The sequence below is a fragment of the Erinaceus europaeus genome, chromosome 5 (genome assembly GCF_950295315.1).
Source record: "Erinaceus europaeus chromosome 5, mEriEur2.1, whole genome shotgun sequence".
NCBI lineage: Eukaryota > Metazoa > Chordata > Mammalia > Eulipotyphla > Erinaceidae > Erinaceus > Erinaceus europaeus.
Window position 1 is genome coordinate 55,129,997 of NC_080166.1, and position 24,290 is coordinate 55,154,286.

A 24,290-nucleotide genomic window follows, 5' to 3' on the forward strand; every position below is an offset into this window, starting at 1 on the left:
AAAAAAATGTTGGTCAAATGATTCCATCCTGACTTCTCTGGGCAGACAACCACACCAATGTTTCCTGGAACTTTACCTCTCCAGAGCCCTACCTCACTAGGGAAAAACAGAAACAGGCTGGGGATATGGATTCACCTGCAAATGCCCAAACACAATGGGAAAGCAATTACAGAAGCCAGAACTCCTACCTTCTGCACCCCCAAAACAACTTTGATCCATACTTCCAGTGGGGGGAGAAGTGATAGGAGGAAGAGGATAAAAGGGCTTTGAACTCCAGCTCCATCAGGTCCCAGAGAGAGGGGATGAAAAGGAGAGAGACATTTGGATGCAGTAATAGGGTGACACGTGGCTTGGAGGGGAAGGAAGAACTGAACCTGAAAGAAAAAGGGGGAAATATGTACAAATGTAGACAGATAGCTGTAGAGATGACAGTTAACCTAGATCTTTGACCTTGGGAGAATTACTACAGTTTCTAGTGGAGGATCTTGGGACTCAGAACTCTGGTGATGGGAACAGTGTGGAATTATACCCCAGTTGACATGTGATTTTGTAATTCAATATTGAATTGCTAATAAAAATGCAAAAATGTGTAGTCAATAGCATGCCACTGAAAGCAGAGAGGGTTAAGAGAAGACTATAGGGGGTCGGGCTGTAGTGCAGCTGGCTAAGCGCATGTGGCGCAAAGCACAAGGACCAGCATAAGGATCCCGGTTCAAGCCCCCGACTCCCCACCTGCAGGACAATAATAACTATAACAGTAACTATAAAAAATAATAACTATAACAATAAAACAACAAGGGCAACAAAAAGAGAATTAAAAAAAAGAGAGAGAAGACTATAGGTTCAGCCATGTGGATGGAATTGGTGATCTTCAAGGGAGCCAAGGGCAGAGAGATGGTGGCTGCCATTAGTTTGCAATGTTGGGGGGGGGATTTAAAACATCTGGAAGCCTCCTCCTGGAGAAATTTGCAGGTAGGGTATTCTTAGGAATGCCACCCAGGATGATATTCATCTTAGACATTTAGATAATCATGCTAAGAGTCACAAACCAAGACTTGGTTGCATAATTGTAGATGAAGTCATCAGAATAAAGGAGCAATTCTGGAGTGGTACAGTGGATGAAGCTTTGGACTCCCAGGCATGAGGTCCCAAATTCAGTCCCCAGCATCACATGTAGCCAGAGCAATGCTCTGATTCTCTATCTCCTACAAATAAATAACTAAACAAATAAATAAATACAATAAATAAAATACAAATAAATAACTGCAATTAACACAAATTACAAATAAATAACTAAACAAACCTTTAAAAACTAAAAAGGAACACAGGCCCCTGTCAAAGTTGTTCCTGAAGTCCCTCAGGAAGGCCTAGTGGAAAGCCTAAATTCCTGTTGGGCATCAAGTCTAGAGCAGAGGCCACTTGCAGGGTCTGCCCAATTTCTGGTTGAGTGGCTGGCCTTTGTAACTCATAGCTGATGGCAAGGCCCCCAGGCTTCAGAGACAGATCAGGAAGGCTAAGGCTGGTTAGCCAGCTAGGGAATAGACTGTGAGATCACAACTGTCATTTTACACAGTGAGCTGGTCTCATGGGTGTTGACAGTGGCAGTGTCATTTGAATTATACTAGGCAGTGTTTCATAATACTTCTGTCAACTGGAATTGGAATTTTGGAAAGGTCATGAAGTTTTTATAGTTGGCTACTTCAAGAGAACTCAGCTTTTAAACCCCAGCTGAAGGAGGTTGAATGAGATCTGGTTTATAATTATAAAGGCTGAGAAGTAGCTGGGGATATTATAAATGACAAATTAAATAGAAACTCACTAATATCCAAGATCTGTTTGGGATAAGTGCTGAGTCAACCTTGTGTCAGCTGTTTTGTACCTTTGAACATCCAGGGACAAGGTCTTGAGCTGCAATGGTCTCAGGAAGGAAGAAGGGGGAAGGAGGAGGAGGAGGAGGAGGAGGAAGAATGTGCAAAATGTACCTTCGTTGCTTCTTCTCTAAGACCTATGTTTGTGTGTCAAGATCTTTGGATAGAAAAGCAGGTAGAAGTCACTAGAAAAGGAAGGAGGTTCTGAGAACCACTGATCTAGATGAACTTGGCCTATGGTGCTAGGTCCTCTACCTTCCTTTTCAATCCTATGAGCTTCTTGTCCTTTACCCAGTAAAAACTGATTTTAGACTTCTGACCATTTGAACTGTAAGCAAATAAATTTATATTGTGTTATCCCTGCAAGTGTGAGGTAATTTGCTTACAGCAAGAATAAGAAGCTAATGCAGTTTCCATAGGTGATTTTAATGGAATTATTTTACTCACTGTGTAGTCAAGTTTCCAAGCAATTTATCAGAACTGCAGTTTCAGGCACAGCCCCAGATCTGCTGCAGTGAGATCAGACTGAACACGAGTCTCTGATGATTTGAACACACACTTAAGGTTGAGAAAACTTTTTATTTATTAATTTTCTTGTTACCAGAGTTATCACCTAGACTTGGTACCTGAATGATGAATCCACTGTTTTTACTGGCCACTTATTTTTTTTTAAGAAAAGGGTAGAAATTGAGAGGGGAGGAGAAGATACAGAAAGAGAGAGAGAGAGATACAGCCCTGTTTCACCATTTGTGAAGCTCTCCTCATATAGTTTGGGACCGGGGCTCGAACCCCACTGAGTCCTTGCTCCTTATAATGTATACACTCAACTAGATGTGCTTTTACTCCCCTATTTCTCTTCTTTTTAAAATTATTTATGTTTTTATTAGTTATTGACAAAATTTTAAAATAATATGGGCATAATTCCATACCCTTCCCACCACCAGATTTCTATATCTCTGTTCCCCTTCAGCAAAAACTGTTATAATTCTCCCAAGGTCATAGAAATGGGTTGATACCCTTTCTCTCTCCCTCTCTCTCTCTCTCTCTCTCTCTCTCTCTCTCTCATTTATATATATGTACATATTTTTGCCCATTTTTATTCACTTCCATGGCCCTGTCTTCACACCTCTCTAAGTACCTATTACTACTTCTAAGTGTAATTCCTTTGTCCTCTTCCCTCTCAGATTAGAGAATCAATGACAGCCTTACTCTAGTGTTCCCAAGATTTTCTTCCCTCTCCATGACTGTATAAAAAAAAGATTCCAAGTTAACCCAATTGCCAAGTAATTTGATTATAGCAATAACTATCTATTGCCTTCTTAAACCCTAAGACAGCAGGAACCTCCCGCTTCCTCTACTGAGCCTATATTTCCCCCAGTCCTGGAACCTCCAGGGTGGGGCTTACTTTCCTGCATGCTTCTCTCAATTCATACCAAATGATATTACATCTGTTTGATATTACATCCCAACCTAATCAACGCAATGAGTACCACCTCAATATGCTTCACTTCAGTCTGTGTCCAGAGACATCAGGTGTGGAATGTCAGCCCTTCAGCATCAGTGCTCGGGTGAGACCTTTCCTTGCATAGGATTCTCTAATTCTATTTCAGGTGGTTCACTTCCTAACAAAGTCCCCAAACCTAGACATAGACCAGGTTCCATGAGATGGGGCATATGTCCATATGTATCCATAAATTAGGGCAAAATATATACCTGAAAGCAAAAGTGCTCAATAGTCTCAATAGTGAGTCAGTATGTGCAGCAAGGAAGTAGAAAGACCTAAAAAGACACCATAAAGATCCTAATGAAATAGTTTCTACTTAGACTTAGATACCCTCCTCACCTACTTCCTATTATACTTCCCTCAGTCACTCCAAAGCTAACTTTATCAAAGAAAGGACTGCAAAAGCTGAATAAGGGCAAGAGACTAGCACACTGTAACGATCATTCTTTAGTTACTGTCAGACCACCCCATCAGCTGGGGTCCTAGTCAAGGAGTCCTGAGATTCCCAAATAGACATGATTGGGCCTAGACCTCCAATAAATCCCTCTCGCCATTATTACTGGTCATCTCTATCAGAAACAACAAAATAGACCCCTTTGTGGGTCCCCAAAGGACCTTTCTCTCAATATGGATCAACAATAGCAGAGAATGTTCCATCCTCCGAAGGGAGGCTGGACAAAATACTCTATGTTCCACCTGAGGAAGATGGGTCCTGAAATTGAGGCATCTTGGAACGTTCCTACACATGATCACACAATATGAGATCTACAGGGATGCAGAGGTCACATAGGCTCCTAAGCTGAATATGGGTCCCAGATCACATCAGATCAATTGGGTTTATAGTTACAATATTTATATATCTTTCCAATATTTGGGAGCTACTCTCTTCCCTGATCCAGCTTTCTGGTTCTTTTTCCAGCCATGACATTATCTCCCCAGAAAATAACTTGGATCCACCTGTATATCAGATGTCAAGCTCAGAAAACAAAAACAAAAACAAAAAAACTAGTATAGTCATGGGCCCTTTGGAATATTAACTAAAATAAACCTACTAAATATCTACAAAATGAAGACAACCCCCCCCCCCAACTCATCATCTGAACTATTCCAGCCTTTAGGTTCATGATTAGTCAACAATCTGTTTGGCTTTATATGTTAATTCTTCTTTCAGCCACCAGGTTCCAGATGCCAACCGGACTTCCCTGGGCAGATGACCCCCACCAATGTGTCTCAGAGCCCTGCTTCCCCAGAGCCTCACCCTACTAGGGAAAGAGAGAGAGAGGCTGGGAGTATGGATCGACCTGTTAATGCCCATGTTCAGCAGGAAAACAATTACAGAAGCCAGACCTCCCACCTTCTGTACCCCACAATGACCCTAGGTCCATACTCCCAGAGGGATAAAGAATAGGAAAGCTATCAGAGGAGGGATGGAATACAGAGTTCTGTTGGTGGGACTTGTGTGGATTTGTACCTCTCTTATCCTATGGTTTTTGTCAGTGTTTCCTTTTTACAAAAAAAAAAAAAAAGATTCCTGGTGATAAACATTCACAGGTCCTGGTGGAATTGGGGTTCAGAGCCTTTTTGTCATCTTCCCCCCAACACTTATCTCCTCTGTATGAACCAAAATTCTTTTTGCCCTCCATTCATTTTGTATCAAGTATTATTTCATTATTTTATTCTTGACAGAGGTTCTAAAGCCAATGACAGATCATATAGGTCTAGTGTCTCAACTTTAATTTTCCTACTAGAGCATACACTTGGAGCTAGGTAGAGCTGCGAGCATTTGCACATGAGTTGTAAAGTCACAACTCTCTCTCTCTCTCTCTCTCTCTCTCTCTCTCTCTCCTCCAGGGTTATCACTAGGACTCAATGTCAGTACTACTAATCCACTGCTCCTATTTTTTTCCATTTTATTTTATAGGACAGAGAAAAATTGAGAGAGGAGGAAGAGATAGAGAGGGAGAGAGAAAGATAGACACATGTAGACCTGCTTCACTATTTGTGAAGTGGACATCCTGTAGGAGAGTAGTGGGGACTCGAACTGGATCCTTCGACAGGTCCTTGTGTGTTTGCTGTGCCATATGTGCAGGCCTGGCTTGTGCCTGGAAGCAGCCAAATTTCATGTGTGAGAAGCTCCAGTGCCACACAATAAATAAACAAAATAAACAATTAAATTTTCTTGAGGAAAATGATCACATTCCATGCTTCTTGGAATCTAAGCACTTAACACAGAATTAAACACTTAGAAGCACCCAGTCTCATGGTCTGGGAGGTGGCACAATGATAAAGCTTTGGGCTTTCAAGTAGGAATTCCTGAGTTCGATCCCTGGCAGCACATGTGCCAGAGTGATGTCTGATTCTTTCTCACGCCTCTTATCTTTCTCATTAATAAATAAATAAAATCTTAAAAAAAAAAAGAAGCACCCAGTCTCTAACTGACTTGAACAGAGCTAGCTTCTTGCTATCCTAAATGCTACTATGGACTAGAAGCCCAGGCATTAGCTAGGAGCAACAGAATAGCATCAGGCTTCACTTCAGACTCACTGAATTGGAATCAGAACTTCAGAAAGATCTCCGCTTGGTTCTGCTAAAGGTTTCTCTCCATTGCCAATTTCAGCTTGCTTGCCCTGGTCCTGGGACGGCTGACATTCATACAAAGTTGAGGTAACTGCCCTTGATTTTTATTTATTTATTTATTTTAAAAAGGAGACATTAACAGAACCGTAGGATAGAAGGTGTACAACTCCACACAACTCCCACCACCAGATCTCTATATTCCATCCCATCCCCTGATAGGTTTCCTATTCTTTAACCCTCTGGGAGTATGGACCCAAGGTCGTTGTGGGATACAGAAGGTGGAGGGTCTGGCTTCTGTAATTGTTTCCCTGCTGAACATGGGCGTTGACTGATGGATCCATACTCCCAGCCTGCCTCTCTTTCCCTAGTAGGGTGGGTGGGTCTCTAGTCTGTGTTTTAAAAAGTTTGAGACATACAATAAATTTTTCCCCCTCATATTAATTAAATAGTAATTTATATGACTACAATTTAATAGGAGTGTACATAGACACCATTCTCACCACCAAAAGACTGTGTCCCCTCCCACCCGCCCACCCCTGCCACCCGCAGCCCCAGGAAGCCGAATGTCCACCCTCCTCCTCACCACAGGGTTTTTACTTTGGTGACCTGCTTTTAGTTTCCCTTTCTGTTCTTCTTTCTCAATTTCTGTTGATGAGTGGGCATCATCCCATACTCATCTTTATCTTTCTGACTTAGCTTACTTAACATAATTCCTTCTAGCTCCGCACTTTCCTGCATGCTTCTCTCAATTCACATGAAATAATATTGCATCTGCCGATCACAACTGCCCTTGATTAAGAGCAGTTCCATAATGAATGCAAAGGTAAAACCATTTCCTCAGGAATATCATTTCCCTGGTCAAAGTGGACAGATTTTATTCTCTGGCTGGAATTCCAGCTGGATAAATAAACTCCCTGGTTTGGGGAAGATAGAACTATTAAGCTGGGTCTGGGAGAACAGATGTTGATTATCATATTACATTATTTTATTTTTTATTGCCACCAGGGTTATCTCTGAGGCCTAGTGCCTACATGATGAACCCACTGCTTTAAGCTCCAAGCAGCCATTTTTCCTTTCCTTTCCTTTGTTCTTTTAAAAAAGTTTTTATTAGTGTTTTAATATTGATTTTAAAAATTACATGCCAATAAGGGTATAATTCTTTTTAAAAAAATATTTTTATTATCTTTATTTACTGGATAGAAACAGCCAGAAATCAAGAGGCAAGGAGCTGATAGAGAGCGAGAGAGACAGAGAGACACCTGCAGCCCTGCTTCACCACTCCAAAGCTTTCCCCCTGCAGGTGGGGACTGGGGGCTCAAACCCAGGTCCTTGAGCATTGTAATATGTGCGCTCAACCAGGTGCGCTACCACCTGGCCTCAAGGGTGTAAGTCCATGCCGTTCCTACCACCAGAGTTCTGAATCCCAATCCCTCTACTGTAAGCTACAGCTAAGGTTGTAGATATAGGCTATTATTTTACAGCTATTTATGTTTCTATACAATTGCTCTCCCCATTTTTTTTTCTTTTTTAAAAGGTCCCATCTCCTCTTCCTTTCCAAGCTCCTTTCCTTTTTTTTTTTTTTTTTTTTCCTCTCTCTCAGTTCCCTGCACATGGTAATATGTGTACTCAACCAGGTATATCACTGCTCAACACCCCGTAATGTTGATTATTTTTCAAAAAAATAAAACCCTAAAGGAGAATCCCTTTGTACCTTATTGGGTTCTAGCCTGGATCCCTTGGGCTTTTACTTAGGAGAAATATCTGACTGGATTTCCATTGGCTTCAAGCCCAAAGCACTAGAAACTCAGGTTACCTGCTCATAAAATCATGATGCTTAATCATACAATTTAAATCTTTATTTGTCACATCTAGGACTTAAATTGTCAGGATGATTTGCTCAATATACTTAGTGACAGAACAAAAGACAAACGAAAAAAAGACAAACAGAAACTTCTGGGTGAGTTTCAGCTACACAGTCCATAAAAGGAGAGGTGTTTGTTGCCTGGCTGAAATCCGTGATACTCTCCAGATAAGAATCTAGAGTTACAGAACATACATCTTCAAAAATATTTATAGAGAGATTGAACTTCAATTTCCTATCAGAAAGTAATGATTTTTTCTTTTTTGTCTGAGCCATGCTTAAATCCACAAGCCTAACTGTGAAAGAATGAGGATCTTGTTTATGCTAACAGCCAAGAGATTAAACAACTCAAAAACTCCCAAGAACAGCTAATGGGAGTCTTCTAGCCAGAGGAAGTCTTCTGGATCATTTCATCCAAACCCTGCAAACCCAGATACTTTAAAAAGCCTAGAAAATACTCTAAATATGACTAAATATCATATTCTTTGTCAGGTCTATCCTTAAAATTACCTGTTAGAAAGTGAGGGACAGTGATCTGGGAGTTGATGTAGTAGTTAAAACATTAGACTCTCAAGCATGAGGTCCTGAGTTCTATCACTGGCAACACATGCACCAGAATGATTTCTTTCCCTTCTCCTTCTCCTTCTCCTTCTCCTTCTCCTTCTCCTTCTCCTTCTCCTTCTCCTTCTCCTTCTCCTTCTCCTTCTCCTTCTCCTTCTCCTTCTCCTTCTCCTTCTCCTTCTCCTCCTCCTCCTCCTCCTCCTCCTCCTCCTCCTCCTCCTCCTCCTTCTCCTCCTCCTCCTCCTTCTCCTCCTCCTCTTTCTCCTCCTCCTTCTTCTTCCTCTCCTTTTTCTTCTCTCTCTTATCCCTCTTTAAATAAATAAAAAGAAAAGGAAATAAAGTGAGGGACAGAGCTGGGGAGAAAGCAATAATGGTTATGCAAGTAACTAGCATGCCTAAGGCTCTAAGTTCATAGGTTCAATCCCCAACACCACCATAAACCAAAGTTTAGCAGTGCTCTGGTCTTTCTTTCTTTTTTTCTTTAAAAAAAAAGCTGTATTTCTCTACTTTTTAAAAATAAAGTAAGTGAGATACAGGAGTAAAAAAATCAGCAAGTGAAACACGTACAAAAAGACAGCTGGAGAATATTAGGGGTGGTTAAAACTATGGGAACTGGGAAATGATTGCTTAGAAAAGTCATTCACATTTCTACAACAACAATGGTCAACTAAAACATATCTGTGTGCCCAAGCTGATCTCCTTTATATTTCAAGAAATCTAAAATCCAGAAAAACTAAATTTTCTTCCTAATATCACATAGCAATAACTTAAGTGTTAAATAAACACCTCCAATTTTAACACCTTCCCATGGAGGAAATATATAGATTGTAGTTAAAAATACAAGTGTGTGTGTGTGTGTGTGTGTGTGTGTGTGTGAGAGAGAGAGAGAGAGAGAGAGAGAGAGAGAGAGAGAGAGAGAAAGAGAGAGAGAGAGAGCAAGCAAACAAAACAGTTAGTTCTATCCATGGGCTATTTGGAAAAACTCTAGTTGCTGACAACTGCAGCAGCTTGGAGGCACGCACAGTACCTCAGTGAGAGCGCAAACAACCTAAGCCAACAGTCTACTCTGTTCATCTGGCACACGGCACACATTTTTACAAGGCTATAAATAATTGTATTTACAGATCTTGGATGTTTTAGAAATCGCAATAAAAGTCTGTATGTTTTATGAAAAAAAAAAGTCTCCTGGGTTTAAAATTTAATTGGCCAATTACTTAGAAAAAGGCTGCGCGTTCTCCTGAGGAGGTGGTGATTAAAGGCTAGAGCCATTATCTTCCCTTGGCTGTGCCCTGGTCAAGGCCAGAGGGTAACACCAGCTTTCTCTCAGTTTGGGGCTTAGCAAAATGCACGAGGTTGCTGTTTTTAGCTTCCCAGTTGGATATAACTGTAAGTCCTCATGTGCCAGCTTTCTTGAAGACATGCCAGTCGTGTCAGCGAGAAAGTAGAGAAAGAGCTGGACAACAAAGCCAGTTTAGAGGTCTTCTGGAGTCTGTTTCACACTCATTCATTGGACAGAGGAGTCCTTTGCCTAACAACACTCTGTGTACACAATATGTTTTTATTATTTTCCATATGCCAGGCATTTTCTCTGGGAGTACTGCTTTCTTTTAATTCACAACGTGAATCAAACATTAGCTCACGTGGCATCCCTATTTTGCGGACTAGAAACCTGCAATCTGGTTGTCAGGGAGGTACAGTGGATAGTGTTGGACCCTCAAGCATGAGTTCAATCCCCAGCATCACCAAAGTGATGTCTGGTTCCTCCTCCTCGTCTCTCTCTCTCTCTCTCTCTATCCCTCTTTTTCATAAATAAATAAATAAAAATCATTTTGAAAAGAAAGAAACCTGAGATTTACCTTTCCATCATAGTGGTTCTTACCCATGAATGATCACAACATATTTATTTAAACTATATGTATAGAGGGTAGTAATCTTGGTTCCAGTTATGGGAAAAAGAGGTTAGATGTGTGATTTACAAAGAATCAGTGTTTTGAAAAAATTTCAAAGCAGGGGCCAGGTGGCAGCGCACTCATTTCAATGCACGTTACCTTGCACAAGGGCTCCGTTTAAGCCCCTTGTCGTCACCTACAGGGGGACGCTTCAGTAAAGGAGTTCTGGGGGTGTGCTCTGTCTCGCTCCCTATTTCTCCCTTCCATTGCAATTTCTCTGTCACTATCCAATAAATGATAAAACAAAACTTTATCACATTCACATGTAAGCCAGTAGACAGAGTTGTTTTGCAGCACTACTGTTAAAAGATTTTCAATAAGCCTATCCTACAGTTTCTTGATTGATTATAAAACCAGAGGCATATTCCTACAACTGAAACGGAGAAGTGTTAGTAGTTGTCAACTCACTGGGTTGTAAATATCTGACAACGACTGATCTAGCCCAGTCCAGAGAGGGAATAACTCAGGAAGTTCTGTGACTCTGCCTTGACCTAGAATCTCTGTTACAAGGCATGCCCCTCCCTTCTTGGCCTTTTGCTAGTGCCTTTCATTAAACTTGAAAGACATCTCACTGTAGTAACTCTTAGTACTTCTCCCTATGGGTCCATGAATTCTATTTTTAAGGTGACCGGTAGGAGAGAGCCTACAATATGACACTTTAATGTGAGTATAACCATCAAATGCAGGTGTATTGTCTCAGGAAAATTCCGTACTCCAGACTTAATGGTTTCTTTTATAAATTTGATAAGTTAAAACACCTGTAGTCTTAGTCTAAAATAAAAAAATTTGTATCTTTGAAATAAGTGGAAATTTTTTTTTAAAGACTTAGCATTTTTCCATTCCATTAACTGCATTCTAATACCATTTTCCTGAATGCAAGCATTTGGGGAGTTGCTTCTAAACATATTTTAGAGTCAATAATGATCCACATAAAACAAAGTAGTTAACATGCAAAGGTTTTAAAAGGCTTTTGCTTAGTCTGTCACATCCCTATGCTTCCATTTGGACATTTCCCCTCTTTTCACTATTCCAGGACAGATGAACACACTTAAGAAGACAAAAGTGCAGGGGCTGGGCAGTAGCACACTGGGTTAAGCGCACATAGTATGAAGCACAAGGACCATGTAAGGATCCCAGTTAAAGTCCCTGACTCCCCACCTGCAGGGGGGACACTTCACAGTCGATGAAGTAGATCTGTAGGCATCTTTCTCCCCCCTTTTTATCACCCCTCCCCCTTTCAATTTCTCTGTCCTATCCAATAAAATGGAAAAATAAAATGGCCACTATGTGCAGTATATTTGTAGTGGTGGCACTAAGTCACAGAAGAAGAAGAGAAGAAAGAAAGAAAGAAAGAAAGAAAGACAGACAGACAGACAGACAGAAAGAAAGAAAGAAAGAAAGAAAGAAAGAAAGAAAGAAAGAAAGAAAGAGAGAGAGAGATAAAGAGAAAGAAAATGCAGGTGGGTAAGGTAGGAATTTGCCCTTGCCTGCTCCATCTGTAGTAGCAGTCACAATGAAGAGAATATATGGAGTGCTAATTCTCTCGGTTGTGCTAGAGACCCACAGAATGAAACTGGGAAGAATATTGTATAGGGAATAAATCTCCAGTTTCAAAACCAAAAGACTTGACCCTTTGTCTCTTACCACTTTTTGTGGGGGGAGGGGCATTTGCATTGACATTGGTGAAGTGAGGGCAATAGTGTTTGCTCATAGGGTAACTACGTGCTTCGAGTAATGTGGATAATTCTCAAAGTTGAGGTCTAGGCAAAGTACAGAGGGCCTAGTTAACAAGTATACAGTTGAGCCCCTCAGTGAGTACATTTGTCTCCTTTCTCTCTGATCTTTGTCATGTTTATAGGACGAAGTTGGCTTTGATCTATGTTTTTTCTCATTTCCTACTTACTGAAGGTCCATGTGATAAATTGACCTAAGGTTACATAAGGCGGTGGAATTAAAGGACAAAAGGGAATTTCCTTGATGTGATACCTCATAGTCAAATGCCTGAAGAAATGTGTTCACACTTTCTAGCACACATTCACAGACTCTCTCACAGCAATGTGCGTGACCAGAGATTATTTTAGCACCTAGTACATTTACTAAAAGAGAAAGAAGTTTGTATCCCTATTGTCAGTCTCTAGAGTCAATATTCTGACATCTTAATTCTGAGGGGTACAGGAAGCCAGGGGAGTGGTCAGATACAAGAGAAATCACTTTACATGCCAGCACAGCTGAACTTGGTCTTAACCTCATCTCAGAGTGGGCTTGACCTCTTGTGGGGAGGGCAAATGGTGGTTTCCAAGATGGAGTGGGTGGGGTATTAAAACTTGATGCCATAGCATGAAGCACAAGGACCAGCGTAAAGATCCCAGTTCAAGGCGCCAGCTCCCCACCTGCACGGGGGTTCGCTTCACAGGCGGTGAAGCAGATCTGCAGGAGTCTTTCTCTCCTTCTCTCTGTCTTCCCCTCCTTTCTCCATTTCTCTCTGTCCTGTCCAATAATGATGATATCAATAAAAACTACAACAACACTAAAAAACAACAAGGGCAACAAAAGGGAAAATAAATAAATAAACATATATATATATATATATATATGTATACATATATATATATATATATATATATAGCCTATGAGCACAGATCAACAGGGACTCAGAGGTAACACAGGCTCCTGTGCTATATATATATATATGCCTTGGATCAGGTGAATGGGGGTAAATAGTTAATTTTATCCATAGATTTTTTTTTTCAAAGATGGGAGCTACTCTGCCCTAATCCAACTTTCTAGCCCTTTTCTCTACTCTGATACCATCTTCTAAGACAGTACTTTCATACAACTCCACATAAGCTATCAAACTCAAGCAAAAACTATAATAGCCGTGGCCCCCTAGGAACATGCCTAAAATGGACTTCTTAACTTCCTTTCTTCCACACTAAGATCACTATTCTCATCTGCTCTGTCCCTACATTTTGGTTCCTGTTCCTTAACCATTTTGTCTTGCTTTATCTATAGCACCTTCCAGACACCGAGCTGCAGATGCCACCATGACTACATTCTGACTTCTCTGGGAAGACAAGCTCACCAGTGTGTCCTAGAACCTTGCCTCTTCAGAGTTCCACCCCACTAGAGAAAGAGAACAAGCCCTGGCCCTCTCAACTTACACTGAAAATGGATTCCAGAAGAATTTAAAGATGGGTGCTGTCTTTGTTGATCTCACAGCAGCCTATGACATGGTCTGGCACCGTGGTCTCCTAATCAAGATCTCAAGATGCCTGCCTCCATGGGTGGCCAACACTATATCGTTTCTTCTCCAAAACAGAAGATTCCGGGTGCATCTGGGTGACAAGTCTAGCAGATGGAGACTTGTCTCAAGTGGCCTCCCCCAGGGCTCTGTTCTGGCTCCTACGCTATTTAATATTTACATCAATGACCTCCCAGAAACTTCTTCAAAGAAGTTCATCTATGCCGATGACATCTGCTGTGCAACTCAGGCATCCAAGTTCGACATTCTCGAGGAAACATTCACGAAAGACATGTCTCTGATATCTGATTACTGTAAAAAATGGCAACTAATCCCTAGCACTGCAAAGATGGTATCATCTGTTTTCCATCTACACCATGCCTCGGCCTCGCGTGAGCTTAATGTGCAGCTTGGCGATACGAGAATCCAGCATGAAGCCCAGCCAGTCTATCTTGGCGTTACTCTTGATGGCACTCTGTCATTTCACGAACATCTCATAAAAACTGCAGCAAAGGTGGGTGCGCGGAATAACATCATTGCAAGACTGGCCAGCTCCTCATGGGGCGCGAGCGCTTCCACACTACGATCATCATCTCTGGCATTATGCTATTCCACTGCAGAATACTGTGCCCCAGTATGGTTCCGTAGCCCCATGTCCACTAGGTCGATTCCAAATTATATTCCTCCATGAGGATAATTTCTGGAACCATCCGTTCCACCCCGGTTCCATGGCTGACAGTTCTTAGCAACATCGCCCCGCCAGATATTCGTCGGGATGCGGCATCAACTAAGTTCATTTCCCACGTCTATGCTCGACCGGACCTGCCAATATACGCGGATATCTTCGCCCACCCTGTCCAACGCTTGATGTCTCGTCACCCAATCTGGTCCCCTACGCCTACACTGAACTTCTCTGTTCCAGTCTCTTGGAAACAGAGTTGGCAGTCAGCTGACGTAAAGAACAAACACCTCATCACAGATCCCTGCAAGCGTCAACCCGGCTTTGACCTAGCACGTTATGATTGGGTCCTCCTCAATCGCTATCGAACAGGCCATGGCCGGTGCTCCGCTATGTTCCATCGCTGGGGAGCCAGAGACGACTGAATTGCCCCTGCGGCTACAGACAGACTATGACCCACATAGTCAACGACTGCCACCTCTCCAGATTCAAAGGAGGTCTCGAAACTTTACATCAGGCTCAATCTGACGCTGTTGATTGGCTATGGAAGAAGGGCAAATGCTAGAAGAAGAAAAGAGAAGAACAGGTTGTGTGCTTAACCAGGTACACCACCACCTGGCCCCCTAGTTTTAATTTTTTTGAGCTAGTCCCAAATGGTCAACTATTTTTCAACATTTATTTATTTTTTTTTATAGGGGATTAATAGTTACAGTAAATACTATTTTTGATAAATGTGTAAAATTTCTCAGTCCCCTGTAAAATACTCTCACCCATAGTCTAGGTCCTCCACCACCATCATGAACAGGATCTGAAGGCCCTCCTTTTCCCAGAGTCCTTTACTTGGGTACAATACACCAAAAGCAGTCCAAGTTATGCTTTGTGTTGCTCTGTCTTTTTTTTTTTTTTCTCTCAAATTCTGTCTACGAGTGAGATCATCCTATATTCACCCTTCTCTTTCTGGTTTATATCACTTAACAAGATTCCTTCAAGCTCTGTTCAAGATGAGGTGAAGAAGGTGAAATTCATCATTCTTCATAGCTGAGTAGTATTCTAATTTAAATATGTATATTTCTCAGTCACTCACTTGTTATTGGACATCTAGGTTGCATCCAGGATTCAACTTTCACAAATTTTGATGTTATAAGCATAGGCATACAACAATTTCTTTGGATGAATGCATTGCATTCTTTAGGCTATATCCCCAGGAGGGGAATTTCAGGGTCATAGGATAGGGTAGGTCCACTTCTAGTCTTCTGAGAATTTTTCAGACTGCTCTTCACAGGGGTAGGACCAATTGACATTCCCACCAGCAGTGTAGGAAGGTTCCTTTGCCCCTACTATCTCTCCAGCATCTGTTGTTTCTATTATTTCTGATGTATGTCATTCTCACAAGAGTGCTGTGGTATCTCATTGTTGTCTTTATTTGCATTTCTCTAACATAATTTAGAAATAGCTATATTTTTGGCTGTGTATCTTTTAAACATAGGAGAGCTTAGAGCACTTACTTTTATGTGCTAAGGAGAAAAAGAAGAAAGTGATGGAAAGGTCAAAGTTGTGGGAAATAGACAGGAATGTATAGATAGTAGACTTTCTTTTCCATGTACGAATCCTGGGTTCAAACCCAATCTCTAACACACTAGAGGAAACTTTGGTGCTTTGAGTCTTTCCCTCTGTTTCTCTCTCTCTGTCTCCCTTTTTCATTCTCCCTTATAATTCCTCCCCTTCCCTCTCTCTACCTGAAAAATTTAACCCAGAGTGTTAAAACAAACAAACAAACAAAAGCAGGTTTCATTAAAAATTTAAAATCTTGAGTGGGCAAAATAGCTCACCCAGGGAGGCAGCTGCTTCTCCTTGTGCATGACCCAAGCTTGAGCCCTACTCCCACTACACTGAAGGTTGTGCCAATGGTGTACACTGTCTCTGAACCTCTCTCCCCAACCTTCTAGTCTCTGACTCTCTATGTAAAAAACAAACAAACACAAAGCGCAAGGACCAGTGCAAGGATCCTGGTTTGAGCCCCTGGCTCCCCACCTGCAGGGGAGTCACTTCAAAGGCAGTGAAGCAGGTCTGCAGGTGTCTGTCTTTCTCTCCCCCTCTCTGTCTTCCCCTCCTCTCTCCATTTCTCTCTGTCCTATCCAACAACAATGACATCAACAACAATAATTATAACAACAACAACAATAAAAAGGGCAACAAAAAGGAAAATAAATAAATAAATATTTTCAAAAAATAGAATTCAAAGCAATAGATCCCCTGAAGTGACCAAAGTGTGTGTGGGTGGGTGTATTAGCAAGAGAGGTGATATGGTCTACAGTCTTTTACTAACTGAAGCCATGGACAAACTCTGCATCTAGACTGGGCTTTTCTCCTTAGTGGGAAGCTCATTCCCCAATCCCAGATGTACAATGTTTTTCTGCCCTCAAAGAGCAATGCCTATTGCTTCTGCTGCACTGTTTTCTCCTCAGGAGCAGAGGAAACATGCAGTTGTCTCCTATTGTTATCTCATCCAAATAGTTTTGATTCTGTTTTCTCCACCTCTTTGTACCTCATAGGTTTTCCTTTTTCTACTCCCTTCATCAGTCTCCATCACTTGGAGAAGAAGGGAGCCCAGTTTCTCTGCACAGGAACTGATGCTCTAGAACCCCGAGCCAATTTCCTTCTGCCCTCTAACTTCTCTCTGAGCCTTTGTGTGGAGGTGAGAAGACCTGAAAGGCTGGCCAGCCTCCTCTTCAGGTAACCACTGACTGATCTGCTATGAGAATTCAGCTTTAAATGGAAATAGATGAGGAGCACAGCAAGATTCCTTGTTACCTCTGGGGCAAATGTAATTGGGAGCCTATTGAACTTTTGTATGTGACTCACCTTAAGAAGTTTAAAAATTGTTCGATATGATCTGCTGTGAGATTTAGAGTCTAAGTATGTTCACTGGTTGTGCTGTTGTTGTTGAATCTGAGATTTCAAGATCCATTCAGATGAGAAAGCAGGGCCTCTGCTCTTGCATGATTAACAAGTAAATTGCTTACATCCCTCCTTCAATAATTAAAAGGACAAGCAAGACTGTGGTTGATTTGCATAGCTTGGGCAGCTTTTCAGTATCAAAAGGAAAACAGCAGACATGCCAAACTCCAAATGTCATGATTTTTATAAGCAACACCCCATCAAGATGATTGTTCTGCAAGTAGGAGCATGTGTGCATCACACATGCCATCACCAGCATGGGTTTGCTTCTGGCTGTTTCATAAAATGAGTTCCTTCCTCCTTGTTCATGGTCTCCAGACTATGTGCCTCTATCCAAGAAAACCCACCCCTAGTCCCGAAAATGTACAACATAGTGGATCATGCAAAATCAGCTCTAATGGATTAAGGATCAAGATTTGGAAAACAAGAGTGAAACACATCTTGGTAATCACTGGCTTGTTTTTGGTTTTGAATTAATGTCTCCTTGCGGAGCCAAGTTCCCCAGAGTGTTGACGGAGTTGAGTTTTCCTCCCTACCTTGGGTTTTCCTGGAGTCACATATTAACAGGGCTTCAAAGCTCTTCTTTAATAGGTGAATCATAATAGGCATAATGTAGAAAGAGCCAGCATAATGAAATAAGGCAAGAGTCTCAGAGGCCATGTAGACAGAGAACAATCATGATAGTTCATGTGATTTGGATCGCTTTGTTTTTTTTAACAGCTGCGTTTGTCTTCAAATATTTTCCCCTGTTGAACAACTATGATCTTTTCCAATTAAAGCATATACTTACCTATTTTTCACCTCCTCCTTTCTCTGCCAAATCCTTCTTTCCCTATTTCTCTGAATATTTGCTTATCTGGGGTGATAAGGTATAAAATAAAATCGGACCCCAGAAAAAGGCTAGTCCTGTTTAATCTGCCAGCTCTGCTGATTGTGAAGCTAATGGAGATGGCCACTTCAGGTGCATGGCTAGCATTACCTCAGAGACAGGGTATTTCTATAAGGGTGGCACATGAGGACAGAATCTCTAAGGCACAAGCCCTTAAGGCTAGATGAGATGGCAAAGGAATCCATCTAATTGGATTACAGACCTCTGAGTAGTCACTTCCAGAAAGGGGATAATCTATTTGTATCTTCCACGGAGCCAGGAATAAGTGGGCCAGCAGGCCCGGAATAGCTTCAATAATTACTTAATTATACCCCTACCTGCCCTGCTCTACCTCTAAGTCTAAGAAGCTACAAAAGGCCCAGAATGAAGGCTTTCGGGCTTGAACTATCAATAGCTGCAGTCACAGGCAGGGAAGAAGGCAAACCTGGAGATACAGGCCAGCCCTGGCCTCAGCTCTGTAGCACTGGCTCTGTGATCTGCAGGCATCTAGGCTATGGACCAATTCTAGGCCTCTGTTTACCTCCCAGAGATTCAGACTCCTAAGAGGAAACAGTGCCCAGCTCCAGTATTGTTGGAAAAAGTACCAAGCTCAGTACTTTATTCTGTCTCTTGTCTTGGCCTCCACGAGGTCTAGACCTTGGAGTCCCTGGGAACACAAGATTATTCTAGGCATCATAGAGGAATAGCATAAAGCATTCCAGTGTGGAAAAGCAGATTGAAATCTCACTCATCAATATGCAAAGATAATCTTACTCTGTGCTCTTTCACATACAAGAAGTTACAGCCAAACTGTTAAGAAAAAAAAACCAAACTCATCTACGAAAGCAATATCAGAAGCAAAGTAACCAAATGAGGGGGGGGAGATGATGACATTTTCCTGTGATAATGAACTTTTCAAAGGCATTTTAGAACTTCTCTGTATAGGTTGTCTCCAGGGCTGGTTTTCCAGTCACTTACCTTATTTATAACTCCAAACATTACACAATTGGTTTACTCACCTAGATAATAAATGGTGATAGTAAGATGTTTTTAATTTTTTATAACCTTTTTTTTTTTAGAAGTGTTCTAGTGCTGAGCAAACAAGGTCATGAAGCACTGAAGGAAACCCCTTACATAATATCTGAACATTTGGGTAACGATGGCAGCTTCCCATAGGGAGAGAAAAATGACACTGTAGGGGCTTTAGAGGTAGATGTTTATAGGTTTGAATCTCAGTCCCCACTTTCTAGCTCTTCAACATGTTACTTAGTCTGTCTGACCACAGTTCAGTAAGATAATGAGCCTAACAGCAATGGTAGGGATAGCCCCAGTCTCTGCAGGGAGGCTGGGGGATAGATATCCTGCCCTGTCATTCAAGAAAAGACTGGTCCTGAAATGAGTACAGCCTACAATGTTCCCAGCTGTGGCCATGAGCTGTGAGCTCAGACCAATAGGGACTCAGAGGTTATACAGGCTCTGGTGCTAAATGAAAATAAATACATATATACACGTGTGTGTGTGTGTGTGTGTGTGTGTGTGTGTCTGTGTGTGTGTCTGTGTGTGTGTATGTATACAGGCCCTGGGACAGGTGGATGGAAGTAAATAGTTAATTTTTGTCGGGGTAGCTTTGTGGGCAGGAGACAGACAACCAGAGACTCATGGCCGAGATGTACACAGTTTGTCTTTATTCATGTGGAACACAGCACAGTCTAAGCCAAGCTATCTCTAATCACAATCCTGTCCTTATATATACTCGCCAAGTAGGGTGGAAACAGGATGTGATGTAGAGAGGGTGGGGCAAAAAGAGATTGGTGGAAATCAGGGTGTGACAAGGAGAGGGGGTGGAGCAAAAAGAGAGTATGAACCAGCAGGATTAAACCAATGCCCTGGAGGCAGGGCAGTGCTTAGTTAACAGTGGTTATGTAAATAGAATACAGTGTTAAGCAGGGGGGATTAAACCAATGAAACAGAAGGGGTTTTAGAAGCAGAGTTAGAAGCATACCAACAAATTTTATTCACAGAAATTTTTTCAAGAATGGGAGCTACTCACTGCCCTAATCCAACTTTCTAGCCCTTTTCTCTACTCTGATACCATTCTCTCAGACAATATTCTTATCCAACTTCATGCTAGCTATCAACTCAAGCAAAATTACCATAGTTGTGTGCCCTCAGGGACATGCCTAAATTGGATTTCCTAGCCTTCTTCTACCTTAAAATCCCTAATCTCATCTGCTCTAATCCTACTTTTTGTTTCCTCTTCATTAACCATCTTGTCTCAGCTTAGGTCATGTCACCTTTCAGACACCAAGTTACAGAGGCTACCATGACTCCACCCCGACTTCTCTGGGCAGACGACCTAACCAGTGTGTCCTGGACCCTCACATCTCCAGAACTCTCACCCACGAGGAAAAAGACAGAAACAAGCTGGGAGTATGTCTCGACCTACCAACACCCATGTTCAGCGGAGAACCACTTACAGAAGCCAAACCTCTTGCCTTATGCACTCTAAAAACAACCTTGATCCATACTCCTAGCAGGGGAGAAGTGATAGGATGAAGGTTAGAGGGCTCTGAACTCAAGCTCCATCAGCACCCAGAGAAAGAGAAGGAAAAGGAGAGGGACACATGGAGTTAGTAATATAAAAAAGATAGTGAGTTTAAGGTTAAAATAAAAACTTAATAAAATCATGCTTATGAAAGCCCCCAGCATATGTACACAGTTACTTCTCTCTCTGTGTGTATATCTATATTTCGAGTACAATTACATTCACTTAAACCTATGAACATAATAGCGACAACAACACCATTATTGATTAATAATTTTTTTCTATTTTTTGTAACCAGAGTACTGCTCATCTCTGGCTTATGGTAGTGTGGGGGAATGAACCTGGGACTTCTGGAGCCTCAGGCAAGAGAGTCTCTTTGCATACCCATTATGCTATCTACCCAGCCCTTATTGAGTAATAACTCTATCCCGGCCCTGATCTAAACTTTGTGTGTATTCATTTATTTCTCCTCACAGCAGCCCTCTATGATAGATACTATTGATAGTCTATTTTAGATGTGGAGAGTGAAGTGCTGAAAAGTAAAATAAGGTGTTTTAGGTTATAGACCAAATAAATGCAGATAGGATTTGCAAATCTGGGCATCTAGGTCCGAGTCTTGCCTTGTCCTAAGATTAGGCTGCACTTGTTTAAATGTTAGTCATTACTTTATGAGCACACTATATATAATTCTCAAGGTTGTGTGTGTGTGTGTGTGTGTGTGTGTGTGTGTGTGTGTGTGTGTTGGGAAGGAAGGAAACCAGAAGGCTATGGTGGAAGTCTAAGCTGCATGTGAGCTTCTCGTTCTGATCATTTCCTACTCACACTTACTGACTTGAATACGGAAGTGCTTCCTTTAAGGGCTGCCCTCTGCACAAGCAAAGCCAGGGCAGAAGACCATCGTCATTTGTCACGAGCAGCTTGACCACTTGAACCACCCGAGCTGTTGGTAGAGAGGACAGTTACTATTCTTCATCACTTGTAATTTCACACTGTTTCACATGATATGAATAAAGAACAATTTTCAAAAGGTCACTCAGCTAATAACTGGGAAAACTATGAATTTTTCTACCATACTGCACAAATGGGTCCTTCTTGAAGGAGTTACGCTACCGCTTAATTCCTTCTATTTTTATTTTTTCATTTTCGACAAGAATCACTCATAGGAAGACTACGGCTGGAGGCAATCTGCTGACCCTACGTATCAATCTCATAAGCAGCCTGGAGGCCCATTTTACTTCCACTCTGTCCATATGGCCTCCAGAGTTAAGTCCAAGGATCCAATTCTGACTGCAGGAGCAGAACTCTAAGTACTCTATGAAGCAGTGACCTTGGCATAAAGGAAAAAAAAAAAAAAGAAAGAAAGAAAGCAAACAACAGCAAAACAAAATAAAAGTTTTGCCTTTTCTGAAATGTTCTATTGTTGGAATTCTACAGAATGTAACCTTCTCAGGTCGAGTTATATTTAATAATATGCATCAAGTCCTTCTATATCTTTTCATGGTGTGAATTCTTATTTCTTGTTGGTTGGTGTTGAATAATATCCCGTCTCTCATATGAATCACAGTTTGACCATGTACTCTCCTGCTAATAGACATCTTGGTTGTTTCCAGGTATTAACAATTATGTATGAGTGGAGCTGCTGTATTCTGTGTGTGGCCTTTTGTGTCAACATAACCTTTGAACTCTTTCAGGTCAAAACTAAAGAGTACCATTCTGCAAGTAGTGTGTTCTACTACTGTACCACCTCTCAGGGGTGTGTGTGTGTGTGTGTGTGTGTGTGTCTGTGTGTGTGTGTGTTTTAAGTCATTTTAAAAAATATTTTTAGAAGAGAGAGCGATGTATGCCATTCTTACAGGAGTGAGGTGGTATCTTAGTGTTGTCTTAATTTGCATTTCTCTGACAATCAGTGACCTAGAGCAGTTTTTCATATGTTTGTTAGCCTTTTGGATCTTTTCTGAGGTGAATGTTTTGTTCATATCCTCTGCCCATTTTTGGATGGGGTCATTTGCTTTTTTGGTGCTAAGTTTGCTGAGCTCTTTATTTTGGTGATTAGTTTCTTGTCTGATGTCTGGCATGTGAAGATCTTCTCCCATTCTGTGAGGGGTCTCTCTGTTTGTTTAATAGTTTCTTTGGATGTGCAGAAGCTTTTCAATTTGATGTAGTCCCATTGGTTTGTTTCTGCTTTAGTCTTCCTTGCAATTGGGTTTGATTCATCAAAGATGTCCTTGAGGTGTATGTGGGAAAGTGTTTTACCAATGTTTTCCTCTAAGTATTTGATTGTTTCTGGTCTGACATCTAGGTCTTTGATCCATTTGGAGTTGATTTTTGTTTCTGGTGAGATAAAGTGGCATACATCAAAAAGGACAGAAGCAATAAATGCTGGAGAGGTTGTGGGGACAGAGGAACCCTTTTACATTGCTGGTGGGAATGTAAATTGGTACAGCCTCTGTGGAGAGCAGTCTGGAAAACTCTCAGAAGGCTAGACATGGACCTTGCATATGATCCAGTAATTCCTCTCCTGGGGTTATACCCCAAGGACTCCATAACACCCAACCAAAAAGAGGTGTGTACTCCTATGTTCATAGCAGCACAATTCATAATAGCTAAAACCTGGAAGCAACCCAGGTGCCCAACAACAGATGAGTGGCTGAGAAAGCTGTGGTATATATACACAATGGAATACTACGCAGCTATCAAAAACAATGAACCCACCTTCTCTGACCCATCTTGGACAGAGCTAGAAGGAATTATGTTAAGTGAACTAAGTCAGAAAGATAAAGATGAGTATGGGATGATCCCACTCATCAACAGAAGTTGATTAAGAAGATCTGAAAGGGAAACTAAAAACAGGACCTGATCAAATTGTAAGTAGGGCACCAAAGTAAAAACCCAGTGGTGAGGGGTAGACATGCAGCTTCCTGGGCCAGTGGGGGGTGGGAGTGGGCGGGAGGGATGGGTCACAACCTTTGGTGGTGGGAATGGTGTTTATGTACACTCCTAGCAAAATGTAGACATATAAATCAGTAGTTAATTAATATGAGAGGGGGAAAATCAATTGTATGTCTCAAAGTTTCTCAAAACACAAACTGAATCCTTTTAATATATAGGCTGTGTATTTGATATGCGGACTCTCTCAAAAGCCTAGACCAAGTAGATTAGAAGCATCCAATAGCACAGCTATATACAAGATACTGGATACTGTACAGAAAACCCTAACAAAAGGACTTTTCAAAGTTAACCCAATTAACAAATAATGTGATGATAACATTAACTATCGATTGTCTTTTTGAACCCTAAGACAGCAGGAACCTCACATCTCCACTATAGAGCCCCTACGTCCCCCAGTCCTGGAACCCTTGGATAGAGCCCACTTTCCCATATACATCTCCCAATCCAAACCAAATAATATTGCATCCGCCGATCACAACCTAACCAACGCAACGATTGCCACCTCAACATGCTTCACCTCAGACTGTGTCCAGAGACTTCACATGTGGAATGACAACCCTTCAGCTTCATTACTCAGGTGAGACCTTTCCTTTTATAGTACACTCTAATTTCATCTCAGGTAGTTCACTTTCTAACAAAGTCCCATAACCTAGATATACACCAGTTTCTGTGAGAGAGAGCTTATGTGCACACGTATCCATAAACTACTCCAAAATATATACCTGAAAGC

General features: G+C 41.5%; 1 long non-coding RNA gene across 1 annotated transcript in view; it reads right to left on the minus strand.

Annotated features, from left to right (window-relative positions):
* LOC132538696 (uncharacterized) overlaps nucleotides 1–17,200 on the minus strand; it is a 36,935-nt gene extending 19,735 nt beyond the window's left edge. Inside the window, exon 1 of the long non-coding RNA XR_009550049.1 lies at nucleotides 17,103–17,200. This is a non-coding gene — a long non-coding RNA (uncharacterized LOC132538696). The remainder of the gene's footprint in view (nucleotides 1–17,102) is intronic.
* Between the last annotated feature and the right edge of the window lie 7,090 nt (nucleotides 17,201–24,290).